The sequence below is a fragment of the Acipenser ruthenus genome, chromosome 22 (assembly GCF_902713425.1).
Source record: "Acipenser ruthenus chromosome 22, fAciRut3.2 maternal haplotype, whole genome shotgun sequence".
NCBI classification, from domain to species: Eukaryota; Metazoa; Chordata; class Actinopteri; order Acipenseriformes; family Acipenseridae; genus Acipenser; species Acipenser ruthenus.
In genome coordinates this window covers 21,173,620-21,189,455 of record NC_081210.1, presented here as the reverse complement: position 1 = coordinate 21,189,455, position 15,836 = coordinate 21,173,620, and positions in this window count along the sequence as shown.

Below are 15,836 nucleotides of genomic sequence, written 5' to 3'. Positions count from 1 at the left end.
TTCAAACGGGACTTCAATAATCGGGAGGGGTTGTAACGGTGCTCGGAAACCCGGATTTGGACTCGCTAACTGACATTCTGGGCATGATCTACAGTATCGATCCACTGCCTTTCTAATGCCTAACCAATAGAACCTTCTCAATATTCGTTGCAGGGTTTTTTCAGATCCTAAATGTCCCCCAAACAGATGTGAATGGGCCAAATATAACACCTGAGATTGGAAAGCCTGCGGAACCAACAACTGTTCTACTGGTTCTTGATTGAGCTGAGTACAGCGATACAGTAGATCGTTTTTTATTATAAAATGCTCAAGCGGGTTAACCACAGTATTTTCAACCCTGCTGCCATTTATCGACACCACCTTTTCCCTGACATTTACTAGCGTGGGGTCTTGTTCCTGTTCCCTCGCAAAACTCTCACTGGGAAGTTGAAGACACTCCTCCCAAGAACCTTCCCTTGGGTTGTCTATAACCACTTCCTCCGACTCTGCAAGTATTTCTGCCTCAGTGCACTGAGTAGATACCCCCTTGCTGTTGCGTTTTGTCAAGACCCCAACTAAACTCTGTACCTTAGTGTCACGTTCCTGTCTCCGCTGTCGGCGGGACTTCCTTTCTTTTACACAATGACTTTCAATAAATAGGTCCGGGTCTGTAAATGGGAAAATCGCCTGGGGGCTCTCTGAAGGCTTACTTTCCTCCTCCATAGTTATTCTAGGCTTGGCCAATTGCCTATTAAATTTCACCAAGGTGTCAAACCCCGGAATATTTCTACCAAGAATTACTTGGTGGGGAAGATGGGGGACTACTCCAACCCGTAAGTCTACGATCTGAGACCCCACTTCAATAGTAACTACGGCTGTTGGATAGTGCTTAACATCCCCATGAATACAAGTAATCCCTGTTTTGAATCCCTGATCCAATGCGCGATCTAATAATAAATCGGGCGTAATTAACGTAATTGCACTTCCCGAATCAGCGAGAGCCTCCGCCCTTTTCCCATTGACCGACACCAAAACCAAATAAGGGTATGCCCCGACAGGGTGACGTGGAACAATAATGTTTCCACAGAATGAGCTCTCTGCAATACTGGGTTTAATCACATTACATTCCATCCTTTCCTCATTCCTGCAGTATTTGGCAATATGGCCCAACTGATTGCATTTAAAACACCTATAGTTTCCATAACCCGGGGCCTCAGCCCTTACCCCCTTGTCTGTCCCCAGTCCCTTCACGGCCTCTGACCGCTCTTCACCCCTCTCCGGCATCGCCGGTCGCTTACCCGAACCCAAGTCCGATCGAGTCTTCCACGTGGGTGGTCTCGAGGTCCTCACCGCCGGGTTCTGGGGCTGACGAGAGAGTTCTTCTGCGGCTAACTGCCGCTCCACGAGGTCCACAAACTCATTAATGGACCGAGGGTCTCCTTGGCCGACCCACTTCCTTAATGGGGCCGGTAATGACCGTAGATACCGGTCCATAACGAGGATCTCAATGACCTTTTCCGCACTATTGATCTCCGGCTTGAGCCACCTAGTGGCTAAGTGAATCAGGTCATACATCTGTGACCTGGGTGGAATTCCCGACACATAGCCCCAGGCGTGATATTTCTGGGCCCGCACAGCTGAGGTCACCCCTTCCCGAGCAAGGATCTCCGCTTTCAGATGTGGGTAACTCTCAGCTTCCTGCGGGGCCAGATCATGGTAGGCCTTTTGGGCCTCTCCAACTAAAAATGGGGCCAATATTCCCGCCCATTTTTCTGATGGCCACCCCTCCCGGGTGGCGGTGCGTTCAAACGCCAGTAAAAATGCCTCCACATCATCCTCCCGCGTCATCTTCTGCAGGACGTGGGAGGGTCGGATTGAAGACACCGGTGGTAGTGTTGCCGTCTGCTCCATACGCCCTTTTAACACGGCTACCTCTTGCCGGGTTACCTCCAACTGTTGGGCGTGCAGCCGGTTGGTTTCCTGCTGTACTTGAATACTGTCTTGTTGGATGGCTGTTGCATGCAACAGCGCACGAATTAGTGCGTCGGTGTTCTCCATCGTTACGTTCTTGTGGGTCCGACTGAAGTGTGTTTCCAGTCGTTAGAATCCCACTGCTGCCACCATATGTAACAAACTGGAGGGGTACCCTGCGGGATACTCCTCTCACCGGCTTCCACCGACGAGCACAGACACGTAGAGATTGCAGGCAAGTAACTTTTATTTACAATATTCAAACACAAGAGACTCTTTAAATCACTGAATGCCCTGTACGGGACACTAACTGTCTCACTTCTTCGCCCCTCTCTATCTATTATAGAATACCAAGTCCCTACAGGTCGGAGCCTGTAGAAGTCCGCTGCCTCTGCTGGGGTAATCCTGCAACACGGGTAAGTATCCACGGACTCCTCGCTCGCTGCAGGGTCTCTGGCCCAGAGGTAAAAACCGCACCGACTCCCTCTGCTGGAGTCTCGCTGCAGCACAGGCAAGGACAGCGCCGACTCCCTCTGCTGGAGCCTCGCTGTAACACAGGAACAGGTAAGGACAGCGCCAACTCCCTCTGCTGGAATCTCGCTGTAACACAGGTAACAGGTAAGTATAGCGCCGACTCCTTCTGCTGGAATCTCACTGTAACACAGGTAACAGGCAAGTACAGCGCCGACTCCTTCTGCTGGAATCTCGCTGTAACACAGGTAACAGGTACCGGGAAGACTCTTGGTTGGAGTATGTAATGGGGCCCTGAATAAGAGCTCCTGGATGAACACTCCTGTGCCCGCCTCCTAAACAAGACGTGCCCAACGGCGTTGATGACTGTATCCAGACTGTGGGGACGAACCCCGGCAGCCAGTGTCCTGGGTGGTTCCAGAGCACCCCTGTGTACAACGTGCTTATTTTCCTGTTACAATAAAACGTGTCCTGCAAACCAAACTGTTGTTTTCGTCTGCTTCCTTTTCCTTTTTATTTCTACCCGCTGCTCCTGCAGCGCGTACTCATACAGTCTCTTTTCCAGTCCCGGATACCTCACACAAATACACAGTCGGCCGCCGTGACGGTCCTCAACCGACACGGAAGCTGCGGAACTGTTTTACTTAATACTGACGAGCGGCGTCCACACAAACGTTTAAATAAAACAAATTATACTAGCAAAACCAAAAGGCTACCTCACCAAGAGGGAAACCGCTCACAATTTACACAAAAACAAAAACTCTTGTTCACAAAACAAAACTCGTTCGCTTTACCTTGCGAAGTTTTAACAACACTCTCTCTCTCTGGGTATTTCCTGCAGGACAATCCGGCGGTGCTCCCCACGATCACCCCCGTCCTGTCCTACCCTACTTCCTTATATACCCCAGGAACCCCGCCCTACCAATTAGTGCTCCGGTTCCTGGGTGCTGTTTGCTTCATTTTTTGTAGTAACGCCGCCATTCCTTAAAGGCGACGTTACTTCTTTCTTACAATATATATATATATATAATCCTCTTTGTTCCTCAGGTGGCACATGAGGCTTCAATGAGAGAGCACCACCAGTGTCGGTCTGCCGTCTGTCTGGTAGTGGTCTCCCATATCAGTCTGCATGCCCTCATCTCTTTCTCCACTGTTCTCCTCCATGTTTCCTTGGACAACCCCTTTTCCACCTTCCATCTGGTGCCCACCGTAAGCCAGTTCTGGGTAGTGCTTCTGGTGTCAATCGACACACATGCCCGAGCCACCTCCATCTTTGACTCGTAGCAGTTAAGGCTAGAGGCCTTGTATTTGTTTCTTAGTGGAGCTCTTGATTTGAAACTGGTAACCTTGAAGCAGTCTGTGAGGTGATTATTGCATATAGCCTTACACTCAAAGTCTCTGTATAGCCGTTTTATGACATTCACCATCTTTTGGGGAATTCCGTATGATCTCAGTATTTTCCACAGAGATTCTCAGTGAAGGCTGTCGAAAGCCTTTTTGAAATCTATAAAGTTGACATACAGAGTGTTGTTCCATTCGGCTGACTGAGTGTAATTGCAGGAAATGCAAGACTAATGTCACATTTCCATCTGCCACTGGGACTGACCTGAAAGCATTTTGAAATCAGACTCATTCATTTATATTAGCAGCATATCAAGATTAAATCAATTTCAGTTGGAAATCTGTCTCTCCAACCCACACTGACTGTGGAAGTTAACTAATGAGCATCCAATGCAAAGGAAGCAAGGGTTTTAAATCTGACTGCTGGAAAAACATATGCAGGCTGAACATGAGTGCGGTGAATGTATTGTACGGATACAAATGGCACATCTGATGCAGATTGGAGGCAGGCCCAGTTTGATTGGGATTGTAGACTGCAGATGGAATCGGAGGCAGACCCAGTTTGATTGGGATTGTAGACTGCAGGTGGAATTGGAGGCAGACCCAGTTTGATTGGGATTGTAGACTGCAGATGGACCCAGCTTGACATTGGAACAAGATGAGAGTGAATTGACCGGTTTCATGGTGCAGATGGAAATGTCTCATGAGACTTCCAAGAGCAAGGGAAGAAAGGCTAAACCAAGGACACCAACAATGCTTCCTAGTAAGCAATGAGTGGGTGTGCGTGAGCTCAAGGGAAAAGTAAATGAGAACATTGAAATCAGAATTATCTAACAAAACTAGCAATGTTCTTGTGCATGGTACCACACTGATTAGTACATTCTAGTAGTCCTGCAACTATCCATCTTTGAATGCATTGGGATGTAAGGTTAATTAAAAAAAACAATCAAACTGTCTCAAATTGTCCTGGTGAACATCTAGCTTAATGGTCTCTATATATCGAAACAAGATCCCAACACCAACACCAATGGGCAATGTGCAACGGATATAGTCAGTGCTTATTGAATGGGCAGCAGTGTGGAGTAGTGGTTAGGGCTCTGCACTCGTGACCAGAGGGTAGAGGGTTGTGGGTTGTGGGTTCAATCCCTAGTGGGGAACACTGCTGCTGTACCCTTGAGCAAGGTACTTTACCAAGATTGTTCCAGTAAAAACCCAACTGTATAAATGGGTAATTGTATGTAAAAAATAATGTGATATCATGTAACACTTGTAAGTCACCCTGGATAAGGGCGTCTGCTAAGAAATAAATAATAATAATAATAATATTTGAGTTTTTAATACCGCTTTCAGTTTGAAGATCAACAACAATGTTTTGTTTTGTGCCAACGCAGGGAGAAAATATAACACAGCATGTGGGGCTTAAATATTAAAGAAGAGTGTTTTGTCAAGACTCTCAAACAAAGATAATATTGCAGTTCAGCACAGAGAGATTCAGTTACAGGAAAGCTTTTAAACTGCTGAGTCGCATGCCATGGTTTTGAACATTTAAAAACTGCAATGTGGATGCATTGCTTTAATTATTTAATTATTTAGTTGTTTATTTATTAACTTATTTTTTACAGCAGGGATGGGGCATTCTTTGATGTAAAATAATACAGTAATAAATAAATGATTGAATAAACTACAATATATAATAGTCAGGTTTTCTTACTGACAGTCTCAGTGTGATTGTCAATTCATCAAATAAGGGTTTTAACAAGTAATCTGATTCTGACCAGTTGTGACAGAGCAAATGGCCTCAAAGAAGCATGACAATATGATTTAAACATGTATGACAATGTACAGTAACAGAGGGTGGCCCAAGCAGTAGGCCAATGAATTACTTGAAAGAGCCATACAGGAATTAGAAGGAAATGACCATCAAACTGAGCAGGAATGCTGTTTAAATATCCAGTAAAGAAGATTTGCTGTGAAATGGAGAGACTACGGAGGAGCGTTACTGCTAGATTTATGTGAGTGAGACCTGTTATTTATCTTCTTACCTGTATACATTATTCTGATTTAAATAGCTGCTACAATATTTGAGGTCTGAATGATTTAATATACAGTGGTACAACCTTTTGGGGTGAAAAAGCCATAGCAATGACCAGGGATTTAAAGAGCCACAGGGAAAAAAAAAACACAAAATAACAAACAAGAAACGACTGTTTCAAGCCACACCACTCATTAAACATGTTGCAGGTTTAAACACACCACAGTATGTTTTTTGCTTTCTGACTTGCTTCTACCAAAAAACTACAGATGTCCAGCCTTCGCCTCTAAATCAAAAGACCCATATCATGGAGCTTGTTGAGCCCTGTCTTGGCAGGCCTGGTTTAGCATGAGTTGCAGTGTTAGGATTCTTGATCTTGTTGTTTTTAATGTTTTCAGTTTAAGGTCAATAGTGAACCACATACAATAGTACCTCTTGATTTGTAGAGGTTATAGAGAGATTTCAAACATGGGAATAAACTCCTTTGACTTGGATGAGAAAGGTTTCATGAATACAAAACTATATGTAATTCAACAAAACAATATTTTAAAAATATACTCAAAGAGTACAATTGGATAAGCATTGCTTAAATGGGATACAACTCTGGGAGACGGCTCTTCCTAATGCTATTTATGTTGTTTAATTGGGACGTCACTTCGGTTAATTGGGATGATGAATGGAGATCACTTTTCAGAGCAAGACATGTCGCGTAGCACAGTGCAGTGAGTACATGATTACACTGTGACGTGCATAAACCATGTTGAACTCTTGAAGAAGCTGGAGTCTCCTGGGGTTTCTCATGCTGCTGTTGCAAAGAAAGTTGGTGTGTCAACATCGCAGGTGCCTTGCCTTTTGATAATGTGATTTCATTATTTTTCATTTCATGTAGAATTAAAAAAACAGCAATTTTATTATATAGGAATAATTTATATAGGAATAAAAAAAAATAACATTTAATCCTAATGTAATGTGATTTCATTATTTTTTCTTTTCATTTAGAAACACATTTTAGAATTACTCACCCAAAAGCCAATAAGCTACAAACAAAATAAACAATTACAACAGACAATTTATCAAAACCTCAAACACTTAACAAGAAAGAATGTCATCTGTAATAACAGTTTGCTTCCTCAGAAAGCAGCCATCATCCACAGATCAATAATATCCAATCCAAAGGGTGTCATTTTATAAACAAACATATACTTCTATTCAAGGTTTTCATTTCAAACCCAAGTTTTATTTAAAAAGAAATTACTAGAACATAATGAATTGTTTTTGTGAAAAAAAACATCTTTCAGATATGAGGCTGCAGACATGATTAAAATAAATGTTATTGACAGGAGAAGAGTGTAAAAGTGGTAACAATCACATTTTCCATGTGGGGGATGACCTTGACAAAACACTGATCATTTTAAAGCATATTTGAAGAGTACCACTGGTACCACTTAAGGTGGAATGACCCTATAGAATATTGTTATTGTATAGCAAGAATAACTTTATATACATTATTTAACTTTATTTATTTATGAACAAGGGTCTTGTGACCGCCAAACTGAAATATTTACTAGAGTTGTTTCACCTTTAATGGAACTACTGCAGGATATAACTTATCTTATCACATGTGTGTTGAATCCTACAGTATGTAGGTCCACTGTGTACATTTGTGCTTATTTAAATGTATTTTAAATGTATTTTAAATATGTTTTATTTTAAATGTATTTTAAATATTTTAAAGTGAATGGCATCTTAAAACAATTCAGTAAGTTGTTTAGCATTATGAGATGTAATAAATATTCAACAATCATATTGTTTAAAGATGGTGCTCACATTAAAATTTGGCCCTACATAGGATTTGATGCAAGGCATAAGACAATAGAAAAGCACATTTCTGCTGAAATATCATATTGCAGCATTTTGAAGTTCCAATGAAAGTGAAACAACTTCCATAGTAAATATTACATTTTTGGCCGTCACCTGTAGGCCATCTTATAGAACCTTTTCCTTTAGACTATTTCATCCCTGTTTTCTTCAATTTGAAAAGCCCTATTTGTACTGCTACAGCCCACAGCTCACGAGGAATAAAGATCAGCTCTACTGTCTACCCAATTGGCTCTTTTCTCCCAGTAAACTTATCAGCAGATGTCGCCAAACTACTGAACTAGGATTTACACCAGCAAGCTCCTGATTGCATGACTCACACTGCCTTCAATAGGTGAGTAACAAGACCCCCTTGCAGCTACTGATTTTGTGTTAATAAAAGTTTTTGAGAAAAGAATGCGAGGGTTGCTGTTCAAAATCAAATTCAATAGGGAGCAATCGTCCTTGGCTGCATAATCTCATTGCCATCCATTACTTCAATCACTCATCCATAAAAACTGTTAGAATGCATTAGGCAGAGCTTTTGTCTTTTTGACATGGTTTCTCACTCCCTCCTCCCATTGACGCTCCTGGAAAAGAGAGCAGATAGCATTCTGTTTCCTCAGTGATTCACGACGCAATGATGCTCTGTCTTCATCACAGATACTTCATACAGGAACAGACCAACAGTTCAAGTCACACAAAACCTGTATTTAATTTCATTACTGTACTCTATTATTGCAAACCAGAAGGTGGAAAGTCATGTTCATTGTACCTTGGGGTATATACTGGATGTATTCAGTTTGAAAGAACAACTATGTAATGTGTTTCATCAGTTCTTCAATTGGTTTTAAAGACAGAGCTTTTTAATATAAATTGAAGGGATAACCGAAGCTTGGAACAAAGTGAAATAGCCTATAAAAAGCAAAAGAGAACTTAGCTTAATATTTTATTTAAGCTAACCAGTTTGTTTGCCACTGGACTACATAGTAGCAACATGGTAAAGATGTCTTCAAGACACTTTGTTGATATGTGAGTATTTTTGTTTGTGAGTCTCTGAGGTGACACACTGAGACTACAGTACAGGGCTGGCAGACTGTAAACTCGCTTGGCTTGGGCTAATCCATTAATGCTGCAGCTTTTCTACCCAATGTGGAGTGATGAATTTTGGCAGTACATAACAAGTCTTGGATGATCAAGTCATGCAGGGACTAATACTAATCCAGTGCTTGATTTAAATGAGCAAAGGGAGTTATAAAAGTATTCAAACTTCTGGATATCCCTAGTTATGTCAATTCTTTAACAGTGGGCATATTTGTTTTGCAAGTGCAGAAAATAATTGTCATCAGTTGCCGAAAGAACTCCTCGGCTGCCACAATGATATGAATATCCATGTCTGCCTTAAGTATTAGATGTGCCCCTTGGAGCCTCCTGATATCCGGATATTATATGGAGGTTTGATTGCGGTGCAAAGTGGATTAACCCGCTTGCAGCCCAGACAGCTTAGCCAAGAAAGAGGTAAACTGAGCTAAATGAATAGTGTAAAAGTAAAGTAAGGAGGATATGCTATTAAAATATTGACATTATATTTCAGGGCTTTTGTTTTATTTATTCCCTCCTTCAGTGTGTATTTTTTATAATATCTGAGATTGGAATTATAGTGCACACTGTACCACTATGGTAATAGATGACAGTGAACTGCACCATGAACTGGAGGAAGTTAACATAAAATATTTAGCATAAGTAGCATGGTCTTTTATTGTGCATCCAACATATTGTGTTTATCAGTTAAGCTAAAATCAGAAATCTTAAATATAATTCATCAGCAGCAAAGAATATTTAAAGTTAAAAAAATACATGCAATATGTAACAGTGTTCACAGCAACCCCCTACCAGTGCTGCTATAGGGTGCAGGAGACTGGCAGGTTAAAAGATCCTGACTGTACTGTTACTGCATGTTGCATAGGAGATGGAAATGGCACACCAATCAAAACAAAGAAGGCAGCCCAAAGGCTCAGCCGAGAGACTCACAGAGCGCCTGCAAGAGGAGATTACCTCGGTTTGGCCACGTTAATAGAAAGGAAAAAGCGATTGACTCTCCTGGGCCACTTTGGGCTTGTCCTTCAGGGGCAGCAGCAAAGCGGGTAGAAAATGATATGGCAATGCAGGGCTGTGCAGCATGTAGCAGCAGTGAATGCCCGCTTACATGAAATACAGCCGATCTGATGAGCCGAGGAGCTTTGAATGAGCTGGCCGCTAGGTTACCAGTCACACAGCCTGGCTTCAGGAAGACTTCCACATTTCATCTATCATGGTATCATTGCATTCATTTGAAAGCGTTTTTATTATTTATTTAGTTTTCATGGAGTGGTTCAGTTGGAAATGCAATATACTGTGCCATGCTACTGTGTACACTTTTAACTTCAAGTACTCGGACAGTAAATGTGTCTAAAGGTGTACAGGAAAGAAAAAAAAAAACCTCTGTACTTTATTTACAGTTTACATCCATATATTGTAAGGTTGTTCTCAGTTACTGTAAAGGAGATAAAGACAACACATCTATTCTGATCTATTGAACTAAATGAAAAATTAACAGATTCAAATTGAAATAAACCAGTAAAAGTATACACACTCACATGATTTGAATGGAATAACCATTCAGCGCCTTGCACTCTCCAGACAAGCTCCCAGGCAAAGGCAGACTACTAGAGAAATGAAGCTCGATATGGGAGCAACCAAACCCAGAATCGCTCAGAATGAAGACATTTGAAACGACTTCCTCTTTAAAAGCAAGCCCTGCATGATTCATTGCAAAGTCTTACCAGCTGCAGCATTTACACCTTCACTGGTTACATTCTCACTTGAGACAAATTAGAATGCATTTGTATCTGTTCTAAAAATGTCTGCTTAGTCCCCAGTTGGACTGAAAATGAAGTATAAGGGCTCCAGTTTAGCTATTAAATTCATTGAAGAAAATCTTTTGCAGTCTCAACAGGATAACAGTGAATTTCATTACAGGAAGACAATCCCCCCCAGACAACATCAGTCCGGGACTGTATCACATAAAAAGATGTTTAACATGAAAACAATCTACAGGGGACCACACCACACAATGGGTATGCAGTTGCTAATATGAAACAAAAGACGCTTAACAATACTTGCTATTGGCATGTTTTAATAACTGAATACCATAATTCATTTTTAATGCTTTTGATAATGGCTAAGAATTTGACAAATCAAAACTGCAGCTGTGAATTTGGGTCAGAACTTCAGTGAATAGTTTATGTAATAAGGTGAACATACAGTTTTAAGGGAAATTATATATTTTAAGAAGTGTAGATATGGATTTCCATCAAGGGAAAACTTGTTTCTAGGTGCAGAAAGGCCACTTTGAGCTTTAGGGTTTTTTTAATTATAGGGAAAGTTTTACGTTTCACATTGTGCTGCTCTAAATGTCAAACTATTTATATGTACTACAGTCTATGTTCCCTAACAGTGCGTGTCTTTTAAAAACAATTCTTAACTTTCTTTTAGCGTCTTTAACATAATGTCTTCCACATGCTTTACTTTATTATTATTATTATTTATTTCTTAGCTGACGCCCTTATCCAGATATCACATTATTTTACATACAATTACCCATTTATACAGTTGTTTTTTTTTTACTGGAGCAATCTAGGTAAAGTACCTTTCTCAAGGGTACAGCAGCAGTGTCCCCACCGGGGATTGAACCCACGACCCTCTGGTCAAGCATCCAGAGCCCTAACCACTACTCCACACTGCTGCTCTTGTCTGTAGATCATAGTGTTTTATTTTCGCTTTGATGCTGGTGAAATGCATTTCTTTTGCCGTCACACAATACATTTGCTTCCTGTGCAGCAGGTACCGTATTTACTTTGAATTACCGCCACCCTTGAATAAGCGCCGCATTCAGATATCAGATTTGTAATAAACGCCGCTCTCAATAATGAAACTTGCACATTTTTTTTCCCTACCCCAACTCAAATAAACTCAGCACTTAATAAAGAAATGTATACAAAACACAGTATGGCAAAACATTACAAATAGAAACAAAATTAATTGAATAAACTTGAATAAAATGTATTTAAAAGAACACAATTACACACTGGAGCATACCAGTATTTTACTGTAAAGTTTATGCAACCCAAACAAAATGAATACTGTAGGTACACAGCACTATGTACTGATACAGCTGCACTATAATATATATATAGAGAGAGAGAGAGAGAGAGAGAGAGAGAGAGAGAGAGAGAGAGTGAGAGAGAGTGAGAGTGAGAGTGAGAGTGAGAGAGTGAGAGAGAGTGAGAGAGAGAGCAAGAGAGAGATAGAGAGAGCGAGAGAGAGAGAGAGATTAGCAAGAAAAGTAATACATTTGAGTTGTAATGTAATTCTGTTTTGTATTTATGCACTGTATTTTGGCTAATAAGAGACACTGCAGAATCCTGATCCACACAGGAAGTTCAGAGAGTGGTGCGTGTGGTATTTTGGAGTGTCATGCAGAAGCTAATGTAGCCCTTGCTGTAGCGTTGCTATTTAGGGGATAGCCACGGGATCAACTCATCTTCCACACTGAAGCCCTGCCTGGATCAGGAGACCGGGAGTGTTTAGTTGTCTTGCTGGTTGAAGAGAAAGAAACATCCCTCAAATACCGTAATAAAAAATGGTGCTTTTTGAAAACCATAGTACTTCTAATTACCACCGCCCTTGAATAAACAATTTTAAAATAAACGCAGTGGTGTTAATTCCAAGTAATACGGTATTACAACCTCTTCTAAAATCCTTTGGATTCTTCTAGGATAGTGGCTGTTTATATAACACCTTCAAGAAATAGTGACCTACTCATGCATTAATATCCAAAGCAGTGGTCATGATCTGTTGTATAATTGACTGTTGTGTCTGTTTGGTGTCCACAGTCGAAAGATAATGACCACTGCGGAGGATATTAATGCTACTATAAACCAAACAAATGTGTTTTTTTTGGTTATATTTTGGACTGTATCGTTTAGGATACTTGAAACTCATCGTTTAAAGCAAGTCCTGTTAACTTTTAGAGGGCATCTATTGTAGTATAATGGCCAATCTACTCAGGACCTTATTGGCTGAGATAGACTTTCATTTCTGCACGTTATCATGGATCTCTTCTGGATTATGGTGATCTTTTACGTTACTGATTGCAGTGATTTTGTGTTTACAGCCGTGGTTAGGGATGTACTGACAACTCCTGATTAGGAAGACTCTGATTCAACTAATCCTAGTAGCATTTAAAAAAAAACAGTAGCATTTTAAAAAACACATACAAGTAAAAATAGTAATGTGCATAAACACAGCATTTTAGCCGAACAAAAACTCCAAAAAATGTCAACTTTACAAATGTATAAAAAATGAAAAACTCCCTGTAGACCTGACAGCACATGGAATTGAAATTAGATCAAAATCTCCTGCAAATCAAGTCAAATACATGTATCTGTCACATTGGAGACAGCTATCATTAGACATTGTATCCATGTTTAGCAAATTGCTGTTTTTAGCTCCTAGGAAGATTTCACTAGAATAACAAAGCCAGTTTTTCAGCATGTCCACAGGTTACATTTAAACCTTATACATGTTGAATCCTCTATTTAAAACTCACAAGCTGTTCATACCAGAGAACTGACAGGTAATTTACTTGAAAAGCACTTAAATGCTGCTTTATATTAAAGGATAGTGGTATGCAGAATTTAATTTAGTTTAAATGAAACCCATTAAATTGGCAGTTTTACTCAGCACATTTTTGACGACTAGAGTTTTAAATTATGATTGCAAGGGGTTCCTCTGTGTATTGACGGAAAAAAACAAACTACAAAAAATGCCTCTTAAGGAGGGCTGGGGAGGTGTTGGGGTGAGAGATGGTATGGATGCCGGCAGGAGGTAATCTACTGTCTTTTGTAAATGAGCATTGCATCTGTTGTGGTGTCGTTTTTGTAATTGAAAAACCAATAAATAGAATGAATAAGCTATAACTAATAAAACAAAAACATTTGTTGATAATTATCCCAGACCACAGGGATCTAGTGTAGGAAGATGGAATGATTTATGAACTGTATTCAGGAGAAACTTTGCATGGGTTTTGTTAAGCACAAGCATATTATGATGAAGTCACGCCATGCCTACTTTATGGATACAGTCATGGCAAGCAATGATGTCTCAGTGATATATATATCTTGATATTGATATCTTGGGAACCACTTTTTTTGGGGTTACAAGATGCTCAGTTTATTTTACCTCAGTTTTTCTCCCCAATTAAGTTCACTCATTGCAACAACGCCCCACAACATCTCAGGAGAACTGGAGATCCGTGGGCATTCTGTGATTCCCCGATCAAGACAATCACTTCATTACACTGACAGCCTCTGTCGGGACGTATGCAAGCTACTGGTGCCTGGAGAAGGAAGACAGCCTTACAAGTGTCCGCTTGAGCTCACTGGGCACTTTGCCACAAGGGGAAGATGTAGCACAGTGATTTGGCAAACATAACCCACAAGAGCGCCACAGCCAATGAGAAACTCAGTGAAGAATCCCTGATAAAGAAAGGCAACTTGGCGCAGCCAGGATGCAAACCCATGCTCCCCTGACTGTATGACCCGCCCTGCACACCAAGCCACTCTGGGACCCTTTTAAGATGTTTTACATGCTATGGATGTAGGTTGTCCTGGGATGAAGGAGGAGCCTCTGTTCTGAGATTGTATTCTAGATCTGGATGGTCTAAATTTTTCATGGTACCAATACAGTACCTGTCATGCGTTATTTGAAAAGGTTGCAGGAATATATGTGGTGCTTACATAGTTGTTGACAGGGGAGGGCGATGGGTCTATACAGGTCAGACAGCAGTCAACCAGCTCTTTACATAACTTTTCTTGGCTGTTGAAGAAACAAACAACAGTTTCATGAATAGCAAATGCTACTTAATCAAAGTCCAAAAAAAAAAAAAAAAGTTTGGTTATAACCTCGTCACTGGGCGATAAACTCCAGGATGACAACATTGTTAAACCCATTAGCTTTTCCAACAATGCAGGCCAGTATAAAGGTCTTGGAAAGGTTACACCACTCAGAGTTGCCACTGTTATACTCCAGGAAATAAAACTCCAGTCTGGTTTAATTATTTATCCTTCTGTATTACATTGGAATTATTATTACATTTTTGGTTTTGTCTTCAAAGAACAAGGAAACCCATCTGCCGTGGGAGGAGCTATAGATTTTTTTTTGCAGATATGGTGGAGAGGAGGAGGATTGCAATTATTTTACCCCCAATTTTCTCCCCAATGTATAATGTCCCTCACCACTGCAATTACCCACAGCTCAGAAGAACTAAAGTTCAGTGGGCGTCCTCTGATCCCACGACCAAGCCAATTGCCTCTTTACACTCAGGAACTCAAGAGCTGATGCTGGTGAGTTATCGGCCTCTGGAAGACAAAGGCCAGTCCTGCAGGTGTCTGCTTGAGATCACCTGGCCAGTAGGTTTTGCTGTATCGTGATGAGGAGAAAGTCTCGCCAGTTTGGTCTCCCTAACCACCCCTGGAAGTGCCAATACCTCACTCCCTTTGGAATCCCAGCAAAGATTGGTGACTTTGCATAGCCAGGATGCAAAAATTAGTTTTTACATGTTATTTGGCATTTTATGCATGTTATATAATAATGTGTTGTTTTATTATAAAGCTGAATCTCTACTTTAATTCATATCTTTTAGAAATTCTAGAAATCACTTTCTAACTGCCCTAAGGTACTAACAAGAGATATCGGTCGCATTGTACCATTGTGGTGACATGTTTATATTTTGACATTACTAATGGTATGAACTAATACACACTGGCAATCTACTGCAGAACCAGTGTGCTACTGTCTCAAAACCACTTTGGTCCACAGTCCAGAATCCATTGTGTCGCCATTACTGATGTTAGCTGATATCATGGGTAGTGTCTTGAGGAGGCTGCATTATGTACAATACAGTCATTATGCTGTGTCCTACCTTTACTCCTGTGGATTCAGACCAGTGTATAATTACTGACTAATTTTATAAAGCTTTTTAAGGGCACTCAAGTTATTTTCAGTTGGATCAGGAGGAACATGGAAAAGGACGATGTCACAGTGAATGATTTTACTGCTGAGGATAATGGTGATAGAGCAGCTG